The sequence below is a fragment of the Elephas maximus genome, chromosome 3 (genome assembly GCF_024166365.1).
Source record: "Elephas maximus indicus isolate mEleMax1 chromosome 3, mEleMax1 primary haplotype, whole genome shotgun sequence".
Classification (NCBI taxonomy): domain Eukaryota; kingdom Metazoa; phylum Chordata; class Mammalia; order Proboscidea; family Elephantidae; genus Elephas; species Elephas maximus.
In genome coordinates, this window is record NC_064821.1 from 215373917 (window position 1) to 215388246 (window position 14330).

Consider the following 14330-nt stretch of genomic DNA (forward strand, 5'->3'; position numbering starts at 1 on the left):
TTTCCATTTGTCCAGTTTTTTCTATCCCTTCTTGCCTTTGCTTTTGGGCCCATTCGATCTTGTATACTTGATTGATCTAAGAAGCATATTCCTCACTTGTGTTATTGCATATTTTATAGGCCTGCCTAATCTTTGGCTGAAAGGTGAACTTTGGGAGTAGGTTCTCTTCTGAGTTAGCGGGGTGTCTGGGGGCCATAGTTTTATGGTTCCTCCAGTCTCTGCCAAACCAGTTAGTCTGGTCTTTTTTGTAAATTTGAATTTTGTTCTACATTTTTCTCCCACTCAGTCCAGGACCCTTTGTTGTGATCCCTGTCAGAGCTGTTGGTGCTGGTAGCTGGAAACCACCTAGTTCTTTTCGGCTCAGGTTGGTGGAGGCTGTGGTTCATGTAGTCCATTTGTCCTTTGAACTAATATTTTCCTTATGTCTTTGATTCTGTTTGCTCTGCTTTTGCTCCAGACAGAATGTGACAGACAGGTAGATTTTAGATGGCCGCTTAGAAGCTTTTAAGACCCCAAATGCTACTCATCAAAGTAAGATGTAGAACATTTTCTTCATGAACTATGTTGTCGCAATTGACCTAGATGTCCCCTCAAGACCATGGTCCCCAGCACTCAGCCCCAGTAACCTGGTCTGTCAAGGTGTTTGGATGTGTCTAGGGAGCTTCTACAACTGTGTCCCCTTTGTGCTGTATTATACAAATGAATATATGTGCTATACATACAAATGCGTATGTAAAAATATCCACAGTCTAACCTATACACAGGCATACCTTGAAGATATTGCAGGTTCAGTTCCAGACCACCACAATAAATCGAACATTGCAATAAAGTGAATCAGATGAATTTTTTTTGGTTTCCCAGTGCATATAAAGATGATGTTTACACTATATTGTTGTCTATTAAGTGTGTAATAGCATTATTTCTAAACAACAAGTGTGCATATCTTAATTAAAAAATGCTTTAATGCTAAAAATGATAGCCATCATGTGAGCCTTCAGAGAGTCATAACCTTTTTGCTGGTGGGGGGTTCTTGCCTGGATGTTGACGGCTGCTGGCTGATCAGGGTGGTGACTGTTGAAGGTTGAGGTGGCTGTGGAAATTTCTTAATATAAGACAACAGTGAAGTTTGCTGAATCAATTGACTCTTCCTTTCACAAAAGATTTCTCTGTAGCATGCGATGCTGTTTGATAGCATTTTACCCACAGTAGAACTTCTTTCAAAATTAGAGTCAATCCTCTCAAACCCTGTCACTGTTTTATCAACTAAGTTTATGTAATAATCTGAATCCTTTGTTGTCATTTCAACAATGTTCACAGCATCTTCACCAGGAGTAGATTCCATCTCAAGAAACCACTTTCTTTGCTCATCCATAAGAAGCAGCTACTCATCTCTTAAAATTTTATCATGATATTGCAGCAGTTCAGTCACATTTTCAGGCTCCACTTCTAATTCTGTTTCTCTTGCTATTTCCACCACATCTGCAGTTACTTCCTCCACTGAAGACTTGAACCCCTCAAAGTCATCCATGAAAGTTGGAATCAACTTCTTCCAAACTCCTGTTAATGTTGATTATTTTGACCTTTTCCCATGAATCACAGATGTTCTTAATAGCATATAGAATGGCGAATCTCTCTGAAAGTTTTCAATTTACTTTGCCCAGATCCATCAGAGGGATCACTATCTATGGCAGCTTATAGCCTTATGAAATGTATTTCTTAAATAATAAGACTCGAAAGTCAAAATTACTCCTTGATCCATGGGCTGCGGAATGTATGTTGTTTACATACATTAGCAGGCACGAAAACAACATTAATTTCCTTGCATATCTCCATTAGAGGTCTTGGGTGACCAGGTGCATTGTCAATGAACAGCAATATTTTGAAAGGAATCTTTTTTTCTGAACAGTAGGTCTCAACAGTGGGCTTAAAATATCCAGTAAACCATGTTGTAAACAGATGTGCTGTCATCCAGGCTTTGTTGTTCCATTTATAGAGCACAGGCAGAATAGATTTAGCATAATTCTTAAGAGCCCTAGGGTTTTTGGAGTAGTAAATGAGCATTGGCTTCAATTTAAAGTCACCAGCTGCATTAGCCCCTACCACAGGAGTTGTCCTGTCCTTTGAAGCTTTGAAACCAGGCATTGACTTCTTCTCTCTAGTTATGATAGTCCTAGATGCCATCTTCTTCCAATATAAGGCTGTTTTGTCTTCTTTGAAAATCTGCTGTTTAGTGTAGCCACCTTTGTAAATTATCTTACCTAGATCTTATGGATAACTTCCTGCAGCTTTTATATCAACACTTGCTGGTTCACCTTGCACTTTTATGTTATGGAGACAGCTTCTTTCTTTAAACCTCATGAAGCAACCTCTCTGCTACCTTCAAACTTTTCTTCTGTAGCTTCCTCCACTCTCTCAGCCTTCATACATTTGAAGAGAGTTAGGACTTTGCTCTGGATTAGGCTTTGGCTTAACGGAATGTTGTGGCTGTTTTGATCTTCTATCCAGACCACTAAAACTTTCTCTATATCAGCAATAAGTCTGTTTCTTTTCTTGTAATTCGTGTGTTCACAGGAGTAGCCCCTTTTACTTTCCTTCAAGAACTTTTCCTTTGCATTCACAGCTTGGCTAACTGCTTGGTGCAAGAGGCCTAGCTTTGAGCCTATCTCTGTTTTTGACATACCCTCCTTACTAAGCTTAATCATTTCTAGCTTTTAGTTTAAAGTGAGAGATATGCGATTCTTCCTTTCACTTGAACAATTAGAGGCCATTGTAGGGTTATTAATTGGCCTAATTTCAATATTGTTTTGTCTCAGGGAATATAGAGGCCCAAGGAGAGGGAGAGAGATGGGGGGATAGCTAGTCAAGGGAGCAGTCAGAACACACACAACATTCATCAATTCAGCTGGTCATCTTAAATGGTGCGGTTCATGGTGTCCCCCAACCCCAGTTACAGTAGTGTCATCAAAGATCACTGATCACAGATCAACATAACAGATATAATAATAATGAAAAAGTTTGAAATATTGTGAGAATTACCAAAATGTAACATAGAGACATTATGTGAGCACGTGCTATTAGAAAAATGGTGCTGATAGGCTTGTTCAACCCAGGGTTGACACAAACCTTCAATTTGTAAAAACGCAGAATCTGTGAGGTACAATAAAGTGAAGCACAATAAAACGAGATATGCCTGTATTCCTATATGCCGTCATTACCCTACTCAGCACACATGTATGTCTAAGTATCTGTTCGTAAGTCATTATTTGCTTTTATAGTTGTAGGGGTGTATATGCTATAGTATTTACTGTGGTTGCCTGTTTTTTTTTTTTTTTGCCTTGTGTTCCTCTATGTGTTTTCCTTTGCCTTGGTCAAGTTGTGTTGACTTCCCCAATATCGTGTATTGTCTTTCACTTCACCAAAGTTAACACTTGTCTGCTATCCAGTTCCTGATTTCCTCTCCCCACTCTGCCCCCATCAAAGATTGTTTCTTTCTGTGTATAAACCTTTTGTTGAGTTTTTAAATAGTGGTCACTTACAATATTTGTCCTTTTGTGATTGACTTATTTTACTCAACATGCTGCCCTCCAGATTCAACCATATTGTGAGACATTTTGCCAATTCATCTTTGTTCTTTATTGTTGTATAGTGTTTCATTCTGTGTATGTACTATAACTTGTTTATCCATTCATCTATTGAGGGGCACTTAGGTTGTTTCCATCTTTTTGCTACTGTGAACAATACTGCAATGGACGTGTGTGTATGGTGGGATCCCTGAAGCTCTAGTCCTCCTTCTAGTACTTTCCTTCCTTAGCTTCAGTTCATGTCCTGCTCACCTTGCTTCGCTCCGGGTAAGTTGACATAGTTTCTCTGTTTTCTATTGGGATTTTCATGATGCTGCCTTCCTATGCTTCTCATCCAGGGTCACTGTTGGCTTTGTCTCAAAATGGCCCCACTTTACTGGGCTGTCTGGCAGGGCGCCTTTACTCTGTATCTCTCCCTGTCCACTGCTGTCATTCAGTTTATTTTTCCAGTTGTTGTTTGATCTAATTCTACACCCTTTCATTTGATGCTCAGGGTTCCAGGGTTGTCGTCTGTATCTGTTTCACTTTTTTCTTGGGTCTTTGCTATACGGGAATGCTTGGTGTGTCTGACTAGGCCACCATCTTGAATCCAGTCTTATAGGCCAATTTTAAGAGCATGGATTTCCAATGAATCTTCACAACAAATGGATCCTATAACTCCCATTTTATAGAAAAAGGGATGTGGAAAGAGAAATTTCATAATGAGCTCAAGACTATTATGAAATAGTAAGTCCAACCTTCATCTTAAGAAAAAAACCAAAAACCAAACCTGTTGCCATCGAGTCAATTCTGACTCATAGCATCCCTACAGGACAGAGTAGAACTGCCCCATAGTGTCCCCAAGGAACGCCTGGTGGATTTGAACTGCTGACCTTTTGGTTAGCAGTTGAGCTCTTAACCACTGTGCCACCAGGGCTCCACCTTCATCTTAACCAAGTCTTTTAAGATAATTTTATTTTCAGTTCCTTTGGCTTTCTGTGCCAGTCTTCTGCACTTCTTTCACATGTATAGTTAACCACTTTCACGTTGTATTAGATATATTTGCTTACCTTTTCTACTCTCCTTCAGCACCGAGCGCAGAGGGTCTACTCTGTCTCAGGCACTGCACTAGATTCATGACACGGATAGGCATGGTTTCTTCCTCCATACAGCTTATAGGCTAATGCTTCAAGAAAAGGGTCTTCTTTTTTTTTTTTTTTTAACTGAATATGAAACTGACAGTATATAAATATTTGTTATATTATTATTATCAATAATAAAGAGATTGAGCTCAATTTCTCACCAGAAATTTCAGCCACAATATTGGGGCAACTTTATGCTTTCACTAATTCACCAAAGAGCAAAAATAATTAATTATTAAGGTAATTTACTGACTAATGAAACAGAAATAGAGGAGCATTCTCTATAATTGTCCGATTATGGATGCAAAGTGGACAGTATTAAAATGTTATGGTCCTTATAACCTAATTTCAAAATAATCTTTTATACTTAGACAAAAATAAAAAACAAAGCAGATTTTCTTTGATTTTTCTTTTCATTGGGGCAGAATAAAATAGAAAATAAACAATGGAAGGAAATACCCTCTGGGATACATAGGAAAGTAAGAAAAATGAAAGCAAATGAAAATATCCATTCAATCAAAATTATTTACAACTGGCTTTGCATAGAAGCCTTGATGGTACAGTGGTTAAAGCACTCGGCTGCCAACTGAAAGGGCGGCCATTTGAACCCACCAGCCGCTTCATGACAGAAAGATGGGGCAGTCTGCTTCCGCAAAGATTTACAGCCTTGGAAACCTTATGGGGCAGTTCTACTAAGTCGCTATGAGCCAGAATTGACTGCTGCAGTGGGTTTTGGGGCTTTGCATAGTGGAAATAAACAGGACTGTGTTGCTTTGGGCAAGTTACTTAAACGCTCTGAGCTTCAATTTTCTTATCTGTAAAATCAGGACAATGATGCCTTCCTTACTTTATTGCTGTAACATTAAATTGAAAAAAATAAAAGTTTATTTCTGTTGTTGTTTTTGTGGGGTGCCATCCAGTCAATTCTGACTTATAGCCATCTCATGTAGTAGAACCACCCCACAGAGTTTTCTTGGCTGTAAGCTTTACGGAAGCAGATCACCAGGTCTCTCTCCTGCAGAGCCACTGGGTGAGTTTGAACCACCAGCCTTTTAGTTAGCAGCCCAGTGCTTAAGCATTGTGCCATAAGGACTCCTTTGTTTATTTCTAAGTAATTAATATTTAAATAGGAATGCATATGCCATGCAAGTACCTGGAAAGCAGTAGTCAATTTTAAAAATTATTATTATTATTAGATGGTGTTGTGTTTCTGTTTAAAATATCAGTGAAAAAGGCAACTAGGAAGGACCCAAGGCATATCATTGTTATTAGAAAACAAAAAACTCATGGCACTTGCAGTAAATTGAAAACATGAGAGGAACCAGATCATTTTTTCAGCTTTGTTCTGGTTCTGCTGATGACTTCCTAATGGAATCTTTGTCTTTTCTGATTTGGGCTAATCATTTAACTCATACTTTTGTCCTCCATGAAGCCGAGAAGTCCAGGCGTAAACACAGAAAATAAGTAGTTAAGGAGGATGCAAAAGAGCATGGCTGGGGCTTGGCTGGAGTTGACAGGTTTGTGCTTTTTTGTGACTTTTGGAGAAAGAAATTAAACATGGAACCTAAGGAACTGCACCAAGAGAGCCTACTTTTGCTGTTGTTACACACAGCATGGTGCAAGGTGGAGCCCCTACTTCACATGTAATAACAGAAAGGCTATCCTATCTTCAGTACCTCGAGGAATAATCTCAGTGGACATAAATTTGCAGAGGACTGTTGTCTTAGTTTCTTAGTGCTGCTGTAACGACATGCCACAAGTGGGTGGTTTTAAAGAACAGAAATCTATTTTCTCACAGTTCAGGAGGCTAGAAGTCTGAATTCAGGGCACCAGCTCTAATGGAAACCTCTTTCTGTGTAGGCTCTGAAGGAAGATACTTGTCTCAGCTTCTCTGACCCCGGTGTTACTTGGTTACTGGGCGATTTGCATGTAGTACCTACCTTTCCCCCACTTGTGCTGGTTTTTCTCTGTGTCTAATATGCTCTTTTATAGCTCAAAAGTCATTAAGTTTAGGACACACCCTGCACTGATAGAGCCTCGTTAACACAACAAAGAAAACCCTATGCCCAAGTGCGGTTATGTCCACAACTATAAGGGTTAGGACATCAACAAATATTTTGGGGGGACAAGATTCAATCCATAACACCTGTCTTGTTCATAACAATATCGTCAAATCCTATTGCAGTGGTTAGTATAGAGTTTCAATATAAATGACTCAGCTTTAGCGAAATTTTTTGGTTCAAATATAATGATGTAAAAACATCTAAGTAAGTTGTGAAGAAGGAGTCCTGGTGGTGCAGTGGTTAAGTACTTGGCTGCTAACCAAAAGGTTGGTGGTTCAAACCCACCAGCTACTGCGCAGGAGAAAGCTGTGGCGATATGCTTCTGGAAAGATTACAGCCTTGGAAGAAACCACAAGAGATCTGTATAAACGGGAAAACATACCATGCTCATGGATAGCAAGGCTCAACCTTGTGAAAACGTCAATTCTACCCAGAGCCTTCTACAGATATAATGCGATCCTTATCCAAATACCAACAGCATTCTTTAACGAGATGAAAAAACCAATCACCAACTGTATATGGAAAGGAAAGAGGCCCTGGATCAGTAAGCATTATTGAAGAAAAAGAACAAAGTAGGAGGCCTCACGCTACCTGATCTCAGAACCTACTATACGCCCTGGTGGTCAAAACAGCCTGGTACTGATACAATGACAAACACATAGACCAATGGAACAGAATTGAGAACCCAGATGTAAATCCATTTACCTGTGGTCAGCTGATCTGTGACAAAAGACTAAAGTCTATTATATGGGGAAAAGATAGTCTTTTTAACAAATGGGGCTGGCAAAACTGGTTGTCCATTGTAAAAAAATGAAACAGAACCCATACCTCACACCATACACAAAAACTAACTCAAAATGGATCAAAGACCTAAATATAAAACCTAAAATGATAAAGATCATGGAAAAAAATTAGGGACAACGCTAGGGGCCCTAATAAACCCAAAAACCAAACCCACAGCCTTCGAATCAATTCAGATTCACAGCGATCCTATAGGACAGAGTAGATATTCCCTATACAGTTTCCAAGGAGTGCCTGGTGGATTTGAACTGCTGACCTCTTGGTTAGCAGCTGTAGTACTTAACCACTACACTGCCAGGGTTTCCAAGGGGTGCTAATATATAGCAGAAATACAGTGCAAACCATAACTAACAATGCACAAAATACCAGAAGATAAATTAGATAACTGTTTAATTTCCTAAAAATTAAACACTTATGCTCATCAAAAGACTTCAACAAAAGAGCAGAAAGATAACCTACAAACTGGGAAAAAAAATTTGGCTATACATATCCGCCAAAGGTCTAATCTCTAAAATCTATAGAACACTTCAACACCTCAATAATAAAAAGACAAATAATCAAATTAAAAAATGGGCAAAGAATATGAACAGACACTTCCAGGGAAGACATTCAGGTAGATAACAGACACATGAGGAAAAGCTCGAGATCATTAGCCATTAGATAAATACAAATTAAAACTGCAATGAGATACCATCTCATCCCAACATTACTGGCACTTATCAAAAAACTAGAAAATAACAAATGTTGGGGAGGTTGCGGGGAGATTGGAACCCTTTTGCACTGATGGTGGGAAGATACCACCAGTATGGAAAACGATATGGACCTCCTTAAAAAGCTAGAAATAGAAATATCATATGATCCAGCAATTCTGCTTCTAGGAATATATGCTAGAGAAATAAGAGCCATAATAGGAATACACATATGCACACCCATGTTCATTGCAACATTATTCACAATATCAAAAAGATGGAAACAACCTAAGTGCCCATCGACAGATGAATGGATAAACAAATTATGTTACATACACACAGTGGAATACTACGCACTGATAAAGAACAATGATGAATCAGGAAAACACCTCACAACATGAGTGAATCTGTAGGGCATTATACTGAGCGAAATAAGTCAATCACAAAAGGATGAATCTTGTATGAGACCACTATTATAAAAAAAACCAAGGAAAAGTTTAAACACAGAAAAAAACAATATTTGATAGTCACTAGGGAGAGGAGGGTTGGGGAGGGGAAATCACTAACTAGGTAGTAGACAAGTATTAATTTGGTGAAGGGAAAGACAACACACAATACAGGGGAAGTCAGCATAACCTGACCAAGGCAAAGTCATATTGCTTCCTAGACACATCCAAACACCTTGAGGGACTGAGTTACTGGGGCTGAGGGCTGGGGACCATGGTCTTGTGGGACATCTAGGTCAATTGCCACAACATAGTTCATAAAGAAAATGGTCTACCTCCTACTTTGGTGAGTAGTGCCTGGGTTCTCAGATGTTTTTGAGTGGCCATCTAAGATACAACTACGGGTCCCCTCACATTCGGAGAAAAGGAGGATGAAGAGAATCAAAGATACAAGGAAAATATCAGTGGAAAGGACTAATGGACTACATGAACCACAGCCTCCACCAGCCTGGGCCCAGAAGAACTAGATGGCTCCCTGCTACCACCATTGACCGCTCTGACAGGGATCACAATAGAGGGCCCCAGGCAGAGTTGGAGAAAAATGTAGAACAAAATTCAAATTCACAAAAAAGGACCAGACTTACTGGTCTGACAGAAACTGGAGGAACCCCAGAGGCTTTCTTTTGAGGCACCTCTGGGTGGATTCAAACTTCCAATCTGTCAGTTATCAGTCGAGTTCATTAATCATTTGTACCTCCCAGGGACTCCTAAGCAAGCCTCTTTACAGAAGGAAAATATCTTACTCCTTAATGAAGCCTTTTTCTCTAAGTCTACAGTTTCCTAAAGTAAAGTCCCTTTGGAAGAAGGAAGACAAGGTGTACAAATATTTCACACATTGTGTGTTGAAGGGATAATCCCAGGCCTTGTTTTCTTTTGAACAACATATTACTTTCTTCTCATGTCTTAACGTACCTTTAAGAAGGCCTGTGAAGTTCAGAGAGATCTAGGTTATGGCACTTACCGTTTTGTGAACTGGGGTAAGTTACTCTGGGGCTTTAATTTTCTCACAAGTACAATGAGAGTCATCGAATGTGACAGGGAAGGGGAAGAAGTCCAGCAAAGATGATCCTGCAGGGGAGCTTGAGAGTATTAAGTAATGCCTCAAAGTTTATTCACACTCAGGATGCAAATCAGTTGACCTTGGCTCATGGGGTCCCTGGGTGGTATAAATGGTAATGTGCTCAGCTGCTAACCAAAGGTTGGAGGTTCGAGTTCATTCAGAGGCATCTGGGAAGAAAGGCTTGATGATCTGCTTCAGAAAAATCAGCCACTGAAAACCCTATGGAGCACAGTTCTACTCTGACACATATGGGGTTGCCATGAGTTAGTGCCCACTTGGCAACTGGTCTGGAGGCAAAAGTGAGACCAGCAGCCCACCCGCCATCTTGAATAGGCAAGGGGTTGTGCCTACCATCTTCTGTGATATAGGAACTAACTCCCTGCCCTTAAGCTATCTTCTTATTATGTATGTTTTCGGTTGCCAGCTCAGTTGAGAAAAACAAGAGACTGGGGTGGCAGGACCAGCAGAAACTGGCAAGAACCAGACGTGGCTTGCCTGACATGTGTAGCACCAGCAACTGTGTCCTTTGGATGACCTATTGACATCAGAGGACAAAAAGCACACCCCAGTCTACATCCTGGATGTGGGAAAAACCCATCTTTGCAATGTCCCTTACAGACTGAGCAGGTGCAGAAGACCAGATTGCCCTGGGAACGCCTTTTCAAACCAGACCAATCAGCAAGCTAGCTCCACCTTAAGGAGTTCCTGAAGACCCCAGACCCAATTTACTTTACCCACATAAACTCCTTGAGCTATTGTTCGAGGAGCCATCTCAGTGACAGGAGTCCCAGTGTGCCCCTTTACTTGGCGACCTAAGTACAACTTCTTTCACTTTTATCGGCTTGGCACCTTTATAGCCACTCTTAGCAGACCTGAACAGTCTGGTTACAAAGGAGCTTCTGCTCCTGTAATCATTTGGTCCTTCGTGGAAGGGATGAAATGATCAGGCACCAGTAGCCCCAAGTCAGCTTGCTTAGAAGAGTTGTGAGTGCCCAGTGTAGACGCATGAGCACACAGAAGCTGAGGAATACACAGAACCTGTGGAGATTTGAACAGAACCCCAACAGCATTTGCTTCAGTCTGCTTTGAAGGTCAGATGGTACAACGGATATAACGCCCTGAGCACAGAATCTAGAGCAGAGACTGCACTTACTGGATATTACCTACTATAATTAATATCTTTATTATCTTCTCTATGGTATTAGAAACCCTGTTCCCCCACGGCTTCATTTCAAACAGAGGCCATAAACCCAAATGCTTTCGGGTAATGTAAATTAGAGAAAATGCCAGGTGGAAGACCAGGAAGAGGCAGTGCAGTTTAACTGGAGCACATCTGCTCCATCAAAAATAAGGCATTTAAATCAAGTGTTGATAAAACACTGATCACTTAAAGTCAAATAAATCAAACCAAAACAAAAACACATCTGGCTGGTGGACTGTCAGTTTGCCAGGGCTAACTCTAAGCCTTTCTCATAATCTCCACCCTGCAAGTATCTGCTTCCTCTCATGGACTGTGTTTGGTTGCATGCACACTGATGAGGGCTTCTTGACAGGCTTTCTGGGAAGCTAGGAGATCCTGGAATAACTTATTTATTTTTTTCCTGGGAGGTCTGTCCTCTCCACCCTGGACAGCAACTTCTCGTGAACTCCTTTCTCCAAGTGAGGGCTCTGAACTTCACGATGATGCCTTCTCCTGCATGCTTAGTGTGTTCTCTAATATGAATCAGGGTCTGCAATATCATCTTCAAATGTAGGGGGTGGCACAATACAATGGTGCGTGGTTGTCCATTTTTTGTTCATTCAGGAAGTATTTATGGAACACTACAAAGTTCTGTGAGTCGGAATCGACTCAACGGCAATGGGTTCGGTTTTTTGGTTTACCAAGTTCTACGGAATCCCTGGGAGGTGTGAAAGTTTAAGCACTCAGCTAGGTACTAGCAAACCTCTAAAACTGAAGCAATTGCATAATAAGACGACTGACATAACCTCTGAATCAAAACTCAGTTTTGTTACAAGTTCTTACTTTGGCATTCCTGAGAACGTAACCTTGACTTCTTCTCATTCATGTGCACATGGTGTTGGGCCTCTGGCTGGGTGGGACCAGAAGACGCTGGCCCCCTATCAAATCATCCTCCTTAACTGGCCTGGCTCTTGCTCCAAGCCACTCTTAAGTAAATAAGGGTAGGAATTAGGAATGCAGTTTAGCAGCTCTTAGTAAGAGAATTTGGGGGTCCAGAATGTGATTGTAGACAAAGGAGTTTACTCCAGATGTTCTAGGAAAAAAATGAAACCAAACCCGTGCCGTGCGGTTGACTCCTACAAGACAGAGCAGAAGCGCCCCGTAGGGCTTCCAAGGCTGCAGTCTTCACTGGGGCACACAGTCACATCTGTCTGTCGCGGGGCAGCTGGTGGGTTTCACCTTTAGTTTAGCAGCTGAGGGCTTAACAACTGCACCACCAGGGCTCCTTCCAGGAAGAAGGTAGCTGCAGAGTTGATGATGTACCCACCTTATGACCACCATGCACCCCCCTTCCCCATCCTTACTATAAAAGGACACCTCTCCCTCTATCCTTTGGAGCACTTGGTAGATTCCTCTCTGTCCTGTATTACCCCAGTTCAGGAATTATATTACCCGTGATAAATCTCTTTGCTTTTACTTTAACAGAGTGAGTGCTCTTAATCTTTGACAGCTACTCTCGGAAAGGTTGGCAGTTTGAACCTACCCAGAGGCATCTCAGTACACAGGCCTGGCACTGTATTTCCAATAAAATTAGCCATTGAAAATCTTACGGAGCACAGATATACTCTGACACACGTGGGCTCTGATGAGAAACAATGTGTGTTGTGTGTGTGTGTGAGAGAGAGACTGAGCGAATGACACGGTTGAGAATAAGTCATGGTTTAGAAAAGCCCCTCACTTCCCTCCCAGGGAATATAAAGAATCAGGAATACAATACATTGCTTATCTATCCTCTTCTTTGGCCATTTGACTCACTACTTTGCTAACACCTGATTTAGGAGATAATATTGGAGCCCTTATTCCCCGTCCTAGAACGTGGCCAGCTGGAGCTGGACTCACAGGGACACATCAGCTGGGCTCTGAGGTATAAACACCATAGCTAGGACAATCTTGGAAAACATCTTTTAGGGAAACTTTCACATAAACTGGAAACCCCGGTGGTGTAGTGGTTAAGTGCTACAGCTGCTAACCAAGAGGTCGGCAGTTCAAATCTGCCAGGTGCTCCTTGGAAACTCTATGGGGCAGTTCTACTCTGTCCTATAGGATCGCTATGAGCCGAAATCAACTCAACGGTTGTGGGTTTGGTTTGGTTTTAGGTTCACATAAACTAATCATAAATGGAGCACAAAAGACCCACATACCTTCCATTCTTATCTTTTTCTACTAGCATTTAATGAATAGTAAGAATTATTGGACCAATGAAGACCCTCCTAACTTAAACCTCTACCAGTGATTATTAAGAAAGACAATTCAAAATGTAGGGTTAAGATGATTTGGCAGTCTCTAGCCAATCTGTGAAAAAGTGAAGCTTTCAATGGTTCTGCCCATTTGTAATGTTAATATACACTGATGATTCTGTAGCATTCCTCGAACTCGGACAGACATGGCTGTGGCAGTATACTTGTTGGTTTTCCCACTCTTGTCTGTTCTGTAATATTCCCGGGACTTGGGCAGACATGGCACTGGCAGCATGCTTGTCCATTTCCCACTTTTGCCTCTTCGAATGTGTGCTGAATAAGATTTTTCTTTTTGCTTTACTCTAACTTTGTGATGTTTTTACTCTAGAACACACATTTTAACATACCCTTCTCACATGAACTCTGGCCCTGCTAAGCTGACCAATCAACCTCATGCCTGCTAATGAGTATAGCTCTATGCTTAGCACTCAGAAGTGGGGGTTTAGGTACAAGAGAAAACTAAGACACAGCCCTGAGGAAATAGGACACACATTTGGTGACTCATCAAAGGTCTAGGACAGTGTTTAATAGACTGTGAAGTTGTAAAGGTGGGGCTATAAGGGTGGCAGATGGAGAGAAGCCTGATGGCTGAGAGATGTGACATCAGGGAAAATGTAGTCCTAAGCTGGCACTATACTCATCCAATTTATGCATTATAATTCTCTTTACATATTTTTATCTTATTCTATATTCACTTCACTTTTCTGATCAAAATTTAACATGTTTTTCACAGGAAGCTTGAAAGAACATAAAAACAAAGAATGAAAAACTGCTCATAATCCTATTATGCAAATGTAGCCACAATTCAGTAGTTTTCCTTCTGGAAAGGAAAGATTATTGGCATAATCCTATTTTGCAATGTATTTTTTTTTTCATTTAACAGTTTATCCTGAACTTTTCCCCATATAATTAAGTACTCTCATATGACTCTTAATGGCTATGTAATATTTCATCTAAAAGATATACTATAATTTATGCAAACTCTCATTCCTTGCTCCCTTTCCCCCACCCCCAAGATCTGTCTCCCTGTTC